This window comes from Miniopterus schreibersii, assembly GCF_964146895.1.
Source record: "Miniopterus schreibersii genome assembly, chromosome: 1".
Lineage (NCBI taxonomy): Eukaryota > Metazoa > Chordata > Mammalia > Chiroptera > Miniopteridae > Miniopterus > Miniopterus schreibersii.
Window position 1 is genome coordinate 10,488,303 of NC_138101.1, and position 13,658 is coordinate 10,501,960.

General features: G+C 39.3%; 1 protein-coding gene and 1 pseudogene across 5 annotated transcripts in view; one reads left to right on the forward strand and one right to left on the reverse strand.

Annotated features, from left to right (window-relative positions):
* The window catches only part of KCNIP4 (potassium voltage-gated channel interacting protein 4), a gene marked incomplete at its 5' end in the record, with an annotated part of 828,309 nt that overhangs the window by 176,470 nt on the left and 638,181 nt on the right, over positions 1-13,658 (reverse strand). The window lies entirely within an intron of this gene.
* On the forward strand, positions 1,504-2,514 carry LOC308561212 (small ribosomal subunit protein eS6 pseudogene; annotated as a pseudogene). Its single transcript has 2 exons — positions 1,504-2,161; positions 2,395-2,514. The product of its transcript is annotated as a small ribosomal subunit protein eS6 pseudogene (transcript).

The following is a 13,658-nucleotide window of genomic DNA, read 5'->3' on the forward strand; positions in this document are numbered from 1 at the left end:
AAAAAATCCCATCCAATTCTCCATGCTACATTTTGTTAAGGAAACCACCTTAAAATTGCATTCATTTCCCAAAGATTGCTACCGCATTCTTGTTAGAAAAGGCAAATACATACGCCCTGTTGCACCATAAACATAAGCAGTGGGCTCCATGGTGTGTATACACAACACCTGGCTTAGTGAACAGCACGTGGTTGATAATAAATATCTGTTCAGTGAGTCAATGAATAAATTTCATGGTAAGTTTGGATGGCCATGAAGGCTCATTTCAATAAACTCTGGTTTCAGAGCCTCCAGCATCAATGAAAAACATTATGACATTGAATTCTTCCAATTTCTTCTAGCTCTGGAAATGTTTTTCTCTTTCTGTGTTAAGGGTTGACCATCTCCTGCCTCCCCACACAATTTAAATCTAGACGGGGCAAGCTGGTTTGATTAGGGTTCCATGCAGAGAATTATAACCACTTCCAGCCTCTTTCACAGAGATTACTCTGAATTTTTTTTGATGAAATATTTGGTTGTTCTTAAACTCCTCTTAACATTTAATTACCACCTCTTGGTTTTCTCCCACATATCTATTGTGATGCACTTCAATTTATCTTCTTTTTCAGAAGACATCATTTGTTCCTCCTATTTCCAAGTTCCAAGGTCATCATAGTCCATATCCTGCCAAGGCAGCTGCAGAACATTGGCTCGGGGTCCTCTCTGTGGCTGAGGTGGGCTGCCCACTCTGAGCTTCCCCAGAACACGTGCTCTGAAAAGATGCTCCTGCAGGGTCTATATATAGGACAATATTCTGTCCAGTCCCCTTGTCCACTCAACTGTCCTAACTGTGTTTATGCCATTTTAAAGGTCTTATTTGCCTACATCTTAGTCTGTTTCGTTGCCATAACAAAAACCATAGACTGGCTGGTTTAAGCAATAGAGATTTATTTTTCACAATCAGCTGGGAAGTCCAAAATCAAGATGCTAGCTTATCTGGCTCCTGGTGAGAGTTCTCTGCCTGGCCTGCAGATGGCTAACTTCTCACTTTGTGATCACATGGCCTTTTCTCAATATGTGCAAACAGAGAGAGGGGGAGCTCTCTCTTCATCTCCTTATACAGCCACTAATCCCATTTTAAGGGCCCCACCCTCATGACCTAATCCTAATTACCTCCAAAGGCATAATCTGCAAATACCATCCCATTGGGGTTAAGATTCAGCATATGAATTTTAGGAAGACATAAACATTCAGTCCATAACCCCTACTGACTGGGGAGAGAAGAAGTGTTCAAAGAAGGAATTCTTTTGAGAGCTCTGGTTCACCAGAAACATCTCATGCATGCTTTATTAAATCCTAACATTATGGGGTAGCCATGTAAATTCCTGTTTCAGAAATGAGGACTGAGAAGGTCAGAGAGGTTAAGTCACTTATGCATGGTCACATAATTAGGATAGTGGCCCAGGGACCCTCACCTAGGTCTCCTTGCACCACCCTCACATGGCTGCAAACACTGGTTGGAGGATGAGTGTGTTAGTCTTGCTGATGGGGGCATTTAGACACCAGTATCCAGACCCCACCCTCATAAAGATTCAGCCAGCTCTCATTTATGGTGCGTCACAGGTGGTCCGCGGCTTCATGCTGGAGCTGAGCAGCTCTTTTCCAGTCACTGGCTACCAGAAACTCATTGAAGTGGGTGATGCACGCAAACTTCGTACTTTCATGAGAAGGGGATGGCCACGGCAGTTGCTGGTGATGCTCTGGGTGAGGAATGGAAGGGTGACGTGGTGTGAATCGTGGTGGCGATGGCACAATGTTTCCCTGTGAAGCAGGGGGTCTTGAACCAGGGCCATGCCCACATGCCGCTGAGTAAGGGGCATTCCTGTTAGAGGCCAAGGGGGACTGGAAAGAGAAAGCTCGACTCTGTTTGGGGTTGCACTGTGGATGCCCATTTCTGTACAACTTGGTCATTCTAATAAAAGGGGAGAGTCCACAAACTTTTCAGTCTCGCTAAAGATGATGATGTCCACCAGTATGTTGTGAGAAAGCCCCTCAACAAAGAAGGCAAGAAACCTCGGACCAAAGCTCCCAAGGTTCAGAATCTTGTTACAGCACGTGTTGCTCTGAAGAAACAACATACTAAGAAAAATAAGGGAGAGGCCACAGAGTATGCTAAACTTTTGTAAAAAAAATATGTCTTTATTGATTTCAGAGAGAGGAAGGGAGAGGGAGAGGGAGAGAGAGAAACATCCATGATGAGAGAGTCATTGATCGGCTGCCTCCTGCACACCCCCCACTGGGGATCAAGCCCACAACCCAGGCGTGTGCCCTGACTGGGAACCGAACCCCGATCTCCTGGATCGTAGGCCGATGCTCAACCGCTAAGCCACACCAGCCGGGCTATGCTAAACTTTTGGCCAAGGGAATGAAGGAGGCCAAAGAAAAACTCCAGTAACAATTGCCAAGAGTTACAGCCTGTCCTTTCTGAGAGCTTCTGCCTCTAAGTCTGAGCCGGTCAGAAATGAGATTTCCTAAGAAGTAACAAATGGGTAAGAACAGACATAAAAAAAAAAGATTCATCCAGACTGGGGGTAGGGCCAGCTCCACACACAGAGGATTCTGACCTGTGATCTGTTTGGAAACCAGTGCATCTCGACTCACTGCCTTCCCAAGATTAGTAAATACAGAGGTTGCCTTTCAAGTGTGATAATGATCTCTGATGCCCAAGACAGAAAAACATCATTTCAGGGCTCATCCCTGGCTCCCTGGGAAGTAACAAGCACATACCAACTGCTGACTTTGCCAGAGAGGGGTAATTATAGTCACATACCTACTGCTTCTTCGACATGGCTGTGTCACTTGTTAAGGACAGAGAGTCTTGAAGATATTGGGAGCCACAGGAGACACAGACATCAACCATGAAAAAGCACCAGGCGTTTTCCTTGATTCCTTCTTACAGGAATATGTCCATACATTTTTCCTTTCTACCCCTGTTCACTGAAATAATAGTAGATGTGACTATAAAGTCCTGGGTTTGACTTTAAAATGAAAACAACAACAAAGGGACAAAAAGAAACTTTTGGGGGTGATGAATATGTTTATTACTTTGATTGTAATAAGGATATACAAAGGTCCAACTCACCAAATTGTATACATTAGTTATGTGCAGTTTTTTAAATACCAATCACACCTCACTAGAGTCGGAAATATTTAAAAAACAGAATTTAAACATGTAAATGAAATTTGGTGCCTTCCCAACAAGTACTCTGGGGAGCCAGGCACTTATTTTGATGGTTCTACTGAAGCACGAGTGCTTTTTGAACTCCCCAGGCAAAATGCCTGCAGAGTTTGTGACACATTCTTTTGAATGTCCGCTGGAAAAATTCCTGACCTTTACATGATGGATGTGATTTTTGGAAATAACAAAATTGTATTTGGAGACAAGTTCTACAGTCAGGTCAAGTGAACAAAACTAATAGGAATGCCTTCACTATCAGCCTTGCAAAACTTGTTTCGAGATCAATTATGACATAGGTATTTAGATATTTTCCAACTGATTTTTAGCAATAATAGAGTAGTATATTAAGTTCATTGATTTAGGTGAAAATTTATGGGATGGGATATATTTGAAAACTTAAGCTATGATTTTTTTTTTTTAGTTTTTTTTCAAGGTTGTCTTTGTATACTTGGATTTTTATTTGAAATAAGATCAATTTTAGTTGATATTAGGTAATTTCATGCAACCAGGTCAAGAACTGATGGAACAAAACAGTCTCTTCCTTTTTTTTTCCATTAAAAATATTCAATTACAGTTGACAATATTACATTAGCTTCAGGTGTACAGCATAGTGGTTAGATAGACATTTCTATAACTTGCAAAGTGAACCCCTCAGTAAGTCTTGCACCCACCTGACACCACGTAAAATTATTACAATATTATAGACTATATTCCTTAATCTGTAATTTACATCATTGTGACTATTTTGTAACTGCCATTTCTAATTCTTAATCCCTTCGCATTTTCCACCCAGTCCTCCAAACCCCTCCCATCTGGCAAGCATCAGTTTATTTTCTGTATCTATGAGTCTGTTTCTGTTTTGCTGTGTTGTTTATTTTGTTCTTTAGATTCCACATATAAGTGAAATCATATGGTGTTTGTCTTTTCCTGTTTGAGTTATTTCATTTAGCATAATACCCTCTAGGTTCTTTCATGTTGCTGCAAATGGCGAGATTCTATTCTTTTTTTACTGCCAAGTAATATTCCACTGATAAATATGTATCATTCTTTCTTATCCATTTGTCTTTTGATTGGAGCACTTAACCTATTTACATTTAAGGTAGTTATCAACAGCCATGTACTTATTGCTGTTTTATTAATTGTTTTCTGGTTGTTTTTGTAGTTCTTTTCTGTTCCTTTCCTAGTCTCTTGCTCTCTTGTATGTTGATGACTTTCTGTAGTGTTGTGTTGGGATTTCTTTCACTTTATTTCCTGTATATTTCTTATAGATGTTTGGTTACCATACGCTTCATATGTACCAAGCTGTGTTTATAGCAGTCTATGTTAAGTTGATGGTTAAGTCCAAACATGCTCTAAAATCACAACCATGTTTACTCAAGTTTAAGCTTTTTTTACTTCTTTTGTGTGTGAATGCATCCCTTAATTTAATGTTGTAGTTACACATGATCTTCTTATTTTTGCCTTTTAACTTTTGTACTAGCCTAAGTGTTGGTTGATCCACTGCTTTTATTATGTGTTTGCTTTTGTCATTGAGAATTTTTTTATGATATTCTCTTATTCTTATTTTTAATTTTTTCCCCTTGTTCTTCTTAAAGAAGTTCCTTTCACTTTTTTTTTTTTTTCTGTAATACTGGAGACCAAACAGTTTCAAAGGTTACTTTGGGTAGCACCATCCTCTCCTAAAATCTACCTTTTATAAAACAATCTGCATATGCACCTCATTTATTCTACTAAAGGTCTCCAGGTATTGTAGCAACAAGATGCACATAGTAAGGGAATAATTGAGCAAAATAATAAAAAATAATTTTGATTATAATTTGGGGACACAAGAGAGGGGAAGTAAAATGCAGTTACTTAAAAAAAAAAACTGAAAATAATTGGCATCTTTGCCTTTTTGTGAAAGACACACTAAGCCGGTTTCATGATTCATTCTCATTAACTTTGGAAGTGCCGTTTCCACCACAGTCACTTCCTGGCTGCACTGAGGACCTTTTGCATCCTGTGTGACTGAGAACTCAAGGCTTCCCACAGTCCTTGTTTCTGAAGCATCTTCTGATCATTGAGTCACAAGTGGTCATGATTCTGAAAGTCTTTTCGGGGTCTCGGATACTGGGACAAGGCTATTATTTCCCTTGGCACTTTTCCGTCTTTTCGTGTGTGCTATTATTTACAGCCAGCTTTGGAAAAATAGCACTTACCATCACAACTTTGTATACTTACATTGCACCTGCTTCTGCACTATAAATAACTATTTATAATTTAGACTTATAGAAAATGTTCACAGTAACCAGATCTCTGTGCACACATGTGCTTACTGAGTGTGTTATTTCTTAGGTGCCAACTAGAAAAGCACATTCAGAATGAAAATCTTTCTCATTTAATCTCTGATTCAACAAGAATTAAGTCTCTTTGATATTGGGTGTATAGATGACTCTCCCAACTTTAGCCTCCAAGAAGCATAACCAACCCCATTAAAACTCTATTCCCAAAGTGCCTTTGAAAAAATCCCTTGCTATCATACTATCCCCAGATTCAACAGGTATCTTTTTGTATATACTCAATGCTGTTGTTCATTTCCTTCAGAATCTAATTTCATCACTTAGCTTTTGTGCCTTAATTGAAACAAGCTGAATGAATTATCTCCTATCTAGTTCATTATTTAAAAAAGGCCCAAACTGGTTTCAAAATACTTTTGATGTTTGGAGTGTTTCAGAAAGAAAGAGAGAAAGAATGATAATAAAAAAACAAAAGCTTGATAAGAATGTACTGAGCTAATTTGTACAGGAAGCAACTGAAGCACAAGTGAAGGGAGGTGTCCACATATTGTTTCTACAAAATTCCATTTCAATAGGACATGGGCTCATAGAGGGCAGAGATCAAGCCCTGTGGCTCTTGGTGTGCCCAGCACCTAGCATTGTTCTGGCATGTATATAGCAGTTGCTCAATAAAGATCTGTTGAAGATAATGTTGAATAAGCTTTTCTAGGGAGAAAAATGTGGTTTGAAGTTCAGGGTAATGAGTCTAATCACTAGACGCTCAAAAAACACTTGTGCTTTGCACATTCAGCATTTCACATCATAGAAAATGTTCAACTAGGACCTGGAAAACCAGATTAGTAGGGGGGGTTTATGTACAACATAGGAAGTAGGACTAAATTATTTTTATCTTCCAATTTGAAAATATATCTGTCCTATATCCCTCAAGACTTTTCTTGGAGGTGGGATAGTGACCACCTTGATATATGCATGATGTTAACAGGCAATGACAACTAAATGTGCTGGCTTTTCTAGGTAACACATTTAACTTGGAATACAATGCTTTAACTTGAAGGTGTGGCTCACTCTAATGATGTGAATTAAAGCAATTTGGGGGTAGAATATCACGGCCCATGGCCCTGAGCACAGAGGGACCTTCTCGCTGGGGAGCTGGGAATGAAGTGAGATGGGCAATAATTGGGTGCTCATAGTTGTTTAGTGAATTCAAGCTAGTATGGTAAACTCGAGCTAATTCTGGGCTAGAGCCAACAGGCAAAGGGTCTAAACACAGGATGTAGCACAAATCAGTAGCAGAATCGGGACATGCATCACATTGTAACATCAGCAGGGCTAGAAGGAAGTGAATCTGAGTTGATGTGACAGGCACTAGCATCAAATCCAGCCCTGGGGGAAGAAAAGATTGCAGGAATTAGATAAGAAGGTCAGGACTTTCAGGGAAGAAGAGTGGAAAACAGAAGCCAGATAGAGGGCTATAAGTATGCTGGCCACATACTGAAAACAGAGGGTACAGATTGATGCTCCGGAAGGTCCTTCAGGGCTAAATTTCCTCCAATGAGCCACTGACCTCCAGACACCAGGCATGGGGTTGGCCAGCTCTTTTCAGTTTCCACTCAGTAGCAGAGGAGAAGCCCTGAAAATACCACTGTGCCTTTGAGCTCAGAATGAACAATGCTAGAGACGACGGCAGCACTTGAAACAGGAGAGCCTTCCAGTAATCTCAACACTTGCCTCCTAGGGGGCGCCCTGTTTTTCACACCAGAGGTGGCCCCTCTAGGCAGAATTGGTGTCAGGTAAACGGGGACATTGACAAGCTATTATAGTGACTATCAGGGTCCCTTCTGTGCCAAAAATTGGAATTTGGGTTTAGAACTTAAACAAAAATACAGGGTGTGAGTCAACAGACAGACTTTTTCTTTGCTTTCATCATTTTACATTCCTTAGCTCCTTGAAGGTTGTCACACACTCATCAGATACTCAACAAGCATCTGGTGACTAAATATACCATTTGCTTCAGCGATGGTACACATGATATGCCCTTATAAAAGCAAAGCCATATCATAAAGCTAGGAAATTTGGAGGTGAGGTATTGACAAAGATTCTTCTCTTGACCAAATTCTATTCAGGGTCCCCGGAAATTTTCAAGTAGGCCTTGAATTTGAACTCCCGTGTTCATCTCTGCATTGTAAAGAATTTAGCAAGAATTCTGCTAAGTTGGTTTAGCCAGAATCCCTCATGTGCCGAATCTGATCACTCTCCACATCTAATTGGGTTACTCATCCTCTGCTATCCCTCAGGTGATAGCTGATCACCTTGGCTTGTCTTCGGCAAGAATCCTGTTAGGTTGGTTTAGCCAACATCCCCTCTTCCCTCTGATGTTTCTCTTTGCAATTTTCTATTCACTAATCGCCGCCCTGCTTCTTGGCTATAAATTCCCACTTACCCATGTTGTATTCAGGGTTCAGTCCCATCTTTCTCCCTCACTGCAAACTCCCATTGCAGGGGGCCGTACAGCTATCACCATGTCCCCCCTAGAATAAAGTTCCCCTTACTGTGCTTTACCGAGTGTCATTGAATAATTATTTCTTTAATAGTTAGAATTTATTTTCTCTTTAACAGTCTCCATGAGAATTATGTCAGAGGTACTTCAAATTGAATTTATTTATGGGAGTTTAGGGTACAGTGAATTCTGACTTCTGACAATATTGAGTTGATTTATGAATTACTAACTGTATTAGTTTGCTAGGGCTGCTATAACAAAGTATCACTAACGACGTAGCTTAAACAGAAGGTAAGTATTTTCTCATAGTTCTGGAGGCCAGAAGTCCCAGATCAAGGTGTTGGCAGGGGTGTCTTCACCTGAGTCCTCCCTCCTTGTCTTGTAGATGGCTGCCTTCTTGTGTCTTTACATCTTCTCTCTATGTGTGCCTGTGTCCTAATTTCCTCTTCTTAGAAAGATGCCAGTCATATGGAATTAAGGATGACTTTAATTTAATCAGCTCTATAAAGACCCTGTCTTTAAATAAAGTCACATCCTGAGATACTAAGAGTTAAGACTTCAGCATATGAATTTTGAGGGAACATAATTTGGCCCATAACACTAGACCAAAACTTTGAGCTTGTCAACTTCTCTGAGCCTCAGTCTGTGAAATAGGAGATGATCATATCTAGTATATAGTTTTGTTGAAATTAAATACAATAATATATATGATGTCACTGGTCCATTATACATGTTATTGTATTTAATTTATTGTATATATATATATGAGGCAGTCATTATAGGTTTTTCTCAACAGAAGTCCCCCCCACACACATAATTTACTAAAATTATTGTCCATTAATGTATTTAATATTAATTTATTTGGGGGCTATGTCACTAGAGGTTTGTCCCACAGTTATATGAAGTAGAATTATATGATAAACTCAAAAAGGAAAGGAAAAGAAATTTTAAAAGTCAGATTGTGTAGCTTCATGTTTGTGATATGACAATTCTATAAATCTATGACTGGCTTATTTATTTAAGCTATACCAAAGTTCATAAGCTGATAGCTAAGAGGCAAACATCGCCTGTAGATGTGTGTCGTTTCCTTAGAGTGTTTTTAAAAATTGGAATAAGCATATCTAAATAGAGTGATGTCTCTGCAGCTTCCCACAGGACCCCTCACATCCCAGCACATGTTTGCACCGTACACGCACAATACTTATCCCTAAAAGGCTTCTGAGTTGGCAAATATTGAAGCGCAAACCCCAGGCTCCAATGTGCTGCTTCTACTTTCCTGATTACTCTCAGAAGAACATACTGTCTACTGTATTCCCTAAATTAACTGCAGGGCCTCTGGATGCGGTCCTCCAGGCATGCTCACACTCATCCAGTATCCATTAGTTCCTCCCATCGTCACCTAAGGCTGCTCCCCGTGCCACCCATTTAAGTGTTATTTAACAAAGTACCAAGTACATCGACCTGCCAGGACTTTATCAACACGCACAGTCGATATAAAACAGGGCATGTTCAAGATGAAAGTCCCTCTTCTGTCTGCAAGTTGGTAAATGTCCTCTGCACCCAGATTCGCGGCACTGTGAGTGACTGACCCGCCCAAAGGGAACATGATCTTCAGACTGCACAGAGAAATTTTTTTCTAGATACTTGATTGTATTGGCATTCTATCATCTTTCAAACAGATGAGTCTGCTTTTAAAAAAGATGACTTCAGTATATGGTATCCAGGAAAATGAAGCACTTTTCATACTTTCAGTGCATTATTTTCATTACCAAGACTAGGCAGGAACTGAGAATTGAAAACTATTATCATGATTCATTCCTCCCGATGGTTATGAAAAGATCAATTGAATATAGTCAATTAAAAATGAATAAAATGACTAGTATGATGGAGTAGCAAAGCCAAAAGGATCTGGAAGAGAGTCCAACTTGTCTTTCTGAGGACCGAGTTATTTGAGTCTGTCCAGAATGGGGAATCACTACAGAGAAGACCTGCCAAGCCTTTTAAATACGTTTAAGCTGCTCAATCTGACTTGGTTCCCATTTTCTGTCATTCCACATTTCCTTGGGACACCTCCAACCATTGCAGAGTGGAACGTAATCCCACCCTGGTAAGTCTGAATCATATGTGAACCTAGACTATGAACATTCAACCTGTGCAATCATCTCAAAAATAAACTCAAACCCAATTTTCATGTTATGTAGCCTATAGGCAAACCCAACTACTTCATTTGATACTCTCAAAATAATCTGTTGGTTCATAGATACAGAGAACAAATCGATGACTGGCAGGTGGGAGTGGAGTTGGGACGATGGATGGAAAAAGCACAGGGATTAAGAAGTAGAAATGGCCAGTAATAGAGACAACCACAGGGACGTAAAGAACAGCATAGGGAATATGGCCAATGGTATTATAAGGACTTGATTAGGAGGTTACTTCTTAACCACCAGTGAAACACTAAATTATATTTAATACCAGGCTTTGTTCAGTCATCTTATTCTTGGAAAATTGGCAAACTTTGGATACTATTTACAGTCAGTCTCCAGCAACTAAAATACCTGGTTAAGCCTGTTAAACAGTAGAGTTTAGAATAGGATTTTTAAAGTTTACATATTTATTTGTATATATTTTCAAAAAAATCCTTTTTGAAACTTGTCTCTAAACACCACTAATTGGCTATATTTTGACTGAGTAGAAACTTTTCCTTAATGGTTTCTTCAAACTTTCAGCCTTACCTGTTGGCATTTAGTGAATGTCAAAATACTTAATTCAGGGCAATAAGATTCCATTGTTACTGACTTTATCCTCATAGAAAAATTCTATCTCCTATATTAGAAAGTGTATTTTTGGATCAAGTAAGTATTTTTTTTTCTTAAAGTGCCCAAAACTTCATAGGGCTTTTCAATTAAAAAATATTCACAACTTTTAAGGGGAAAAAGAAAAATGACTACTTCTTTGCATGGGAAATATTTGTTTAAATATGCAGAACTCTTTGAACTACTCTAAAATAAAATTTAATGAAGATATAAGAGAGGACCAAGTAGAACCCAAGGGGAGAGTTGCTAAAACTGCCAGAAGAGATTTTAGGTGGAGTTCAGATGATAAACAATTTCCTAAGGAAAGAAAGGTATGGAAATTTAGGATGTGAAGGTCACTTGGGTACCACCAATTACTCTGTTGCCAACTGTCATAATGTAGCCTTTGTCATATAGGGTTTGTCTGATCCCCATGCAGATGAGGCAGGGAGAAAGAAGAGGGGAGGCAGGGTTGTCTCTGGAACTTGCTTAAATGGTCAGCGCTTAGGAGGCAAACTAGAACTGGGTATCTGGAGGAATTAGAAGTCTTGTCCTAAGGTGGACCAATTATCAAAGAAGATGGAGTCAAATTCTGTTCCTAAATCCAAATGTTTAGCAAGGGGCTTAGAAAGATAGAAACAAACTGCTGCTGAGTGGAACCAGTACGGTGCATAGAGTGAGCGCAACTGAGGGAAAGATTACACTAAGAAAAGTTCACTCAGTGATTAGCTTTTTCTTTCCTTCAAATATTTAATAACTATTTAGTTCCCTCAACTTGCCAGGCCTAGGGTAGAACTTGGCGATATGATTGTAAGAAAAGCAGCACAGTTTTTGACATTACATGGTAAAGAAAGAGAGAAATATTAATCTAAGAGTCCTGAAAATAAGAACAAATTACAGTCCTGAAGGGTGTTTATAAAGGAAAAAGTTGTTATGAGAACATGTAACAAGGGGACCTGTCTCCTACAGACTGCTTCTCTCAGGATCTCTTGCCTTCTGATTTCCAGTGGGATTCAACCAATGGGAGGCATCAGCTCTAAAATAGCGGGAGGTGAGGGGTCTGGATATTTCTTCCTCTATTTCCTGTCAACTTCTGATTTCTGGTTCTCAGAGTGGCTATGTATATTATAATCATCTGCAGGCACAGTTCCTGCCATGTGGTCCCTCCTCCCTGGTTCCAGCTCTTGCTATTCTTAGTCCCTGGGTCCATGGCAACCCCTTCATAAATTTCACTCATAACCCATTGTAATATACCTTCTTCTTCCTGCTAAGACAATGACTGATAAAGCCTGGGGAAAGGCAGCCTAAGGGGATGAAAGAGCATGTGAGAATGCCCTGAGGTGGGAGGGAGGATGGCCAGCTGTGGGTCAGCGTGTCTGGAACACCAATCACCAACAATTTGGCAGAGGCAGGAGACTTACGTAAGGGTTGGGTAATGTAAAACTTATGGGTCATGCTGAAGATTTTGTCTTATAAAAAGGACAATTCTGAAGGATATAAGCCAGAGTGTGATGTAATCAGATTTGTATTTTTAAAATTTAGTCCAACTGTCCTGAGAGAAATTTATTGGGAAATTTCAAAAGTATATAAGGCTAGACCCGTTTCTTTCACTAGTTTGAGAAAGAGAGATGGTGATCAATTAGATGAAGATGATGGCAATGGATATAGACTGAAGGAAATTGATTTGAAAGGTTAAATCAGAGGTCAACAAAGTAAAGCCTATTGGTTGGCTGTTTGTTATTGTAATTAAAAGTTTTACTGGAACTTGGACACACCTACTTATTATGCATTGTCTGTGGCCACAACAGGTATTCTAAGTTATCTAGTGACCTGCAGGTAGCTCTACATAGTAAATATATGTCTGCAGGAACCATGCCTATGCTCCAATGTGGGGCATGAGTTAACCACTAAATTATGCTCCTTATGACACAGCTCAAGAACACTATAAATTCCTTTCATTATTTTTTCTTTCCATGGCCTAGTGAAGATGATGGTTCCAGAGAACACTGTCATCCTGAAATGCTGCTGAGTCTAGAAGTTTGAGGATACTTGTTCTAATCCATACCTCTCTAAAATGATTTGCAGAGTAAAAGATGACTTGAGAACCAAACTACAGTCAAAGCTTGATGAGTTTCTCTAATTAGACAAAGTGCCTATGGAAACAGAAAACCACAGGCACATATCCAGCCTATTTCTTTCACTTCAACATAAGATTTTTCTAACTCTTGGTATCCATGATGAAAGTGTTAAACATTCTGTGTTTCTAGATTTATGTCGAATTTTCTAGAAGAAAAGTCTGAACATTTTGTAACTCTCTTCTAAAACAGGCTTCAAACAAGCTCTGTGGACCTCTAGTTATATTTCAAAGAATATCCTCAAATGCTCTGTGCAACAAAATTTATTCCTAAATTACTAGCCTTTCCCATGTTCCACAGTTGTGGCTTTGATCCCCAGTCGGGGCACAAACAAGAACCAACCAATGAATGAATACATGAGTAGAACAACAAACCAATCTCTCCCTCTCTCTCTCTTTCCCTTTCTCTAAAATAAAATTAAAAAAAAAAATGACTAGCCTTATATCTACTCCAGGATATTAACTAAGAATTTGGTGAATGCAGACACATAAATACAATAAAAGTAGATATTTTTACTATTATTAATACACAGACTAACATTAATGACAAGTTACCAAACATTGATGTGACCACCTCTTCAGAAGCTCATTAGAGTGTATAGTTCATAATTGCTACTAGGTTGAAATGTCTGTTGATTAGAATTTGTGGAACTGGGACAAAGGAGACTGCAATATGGTGTGTTTGTCGTAGTAAGCATGGTTGATATCTTAGCATATTCCCTTGACCTTCCCTGGAAGTCAT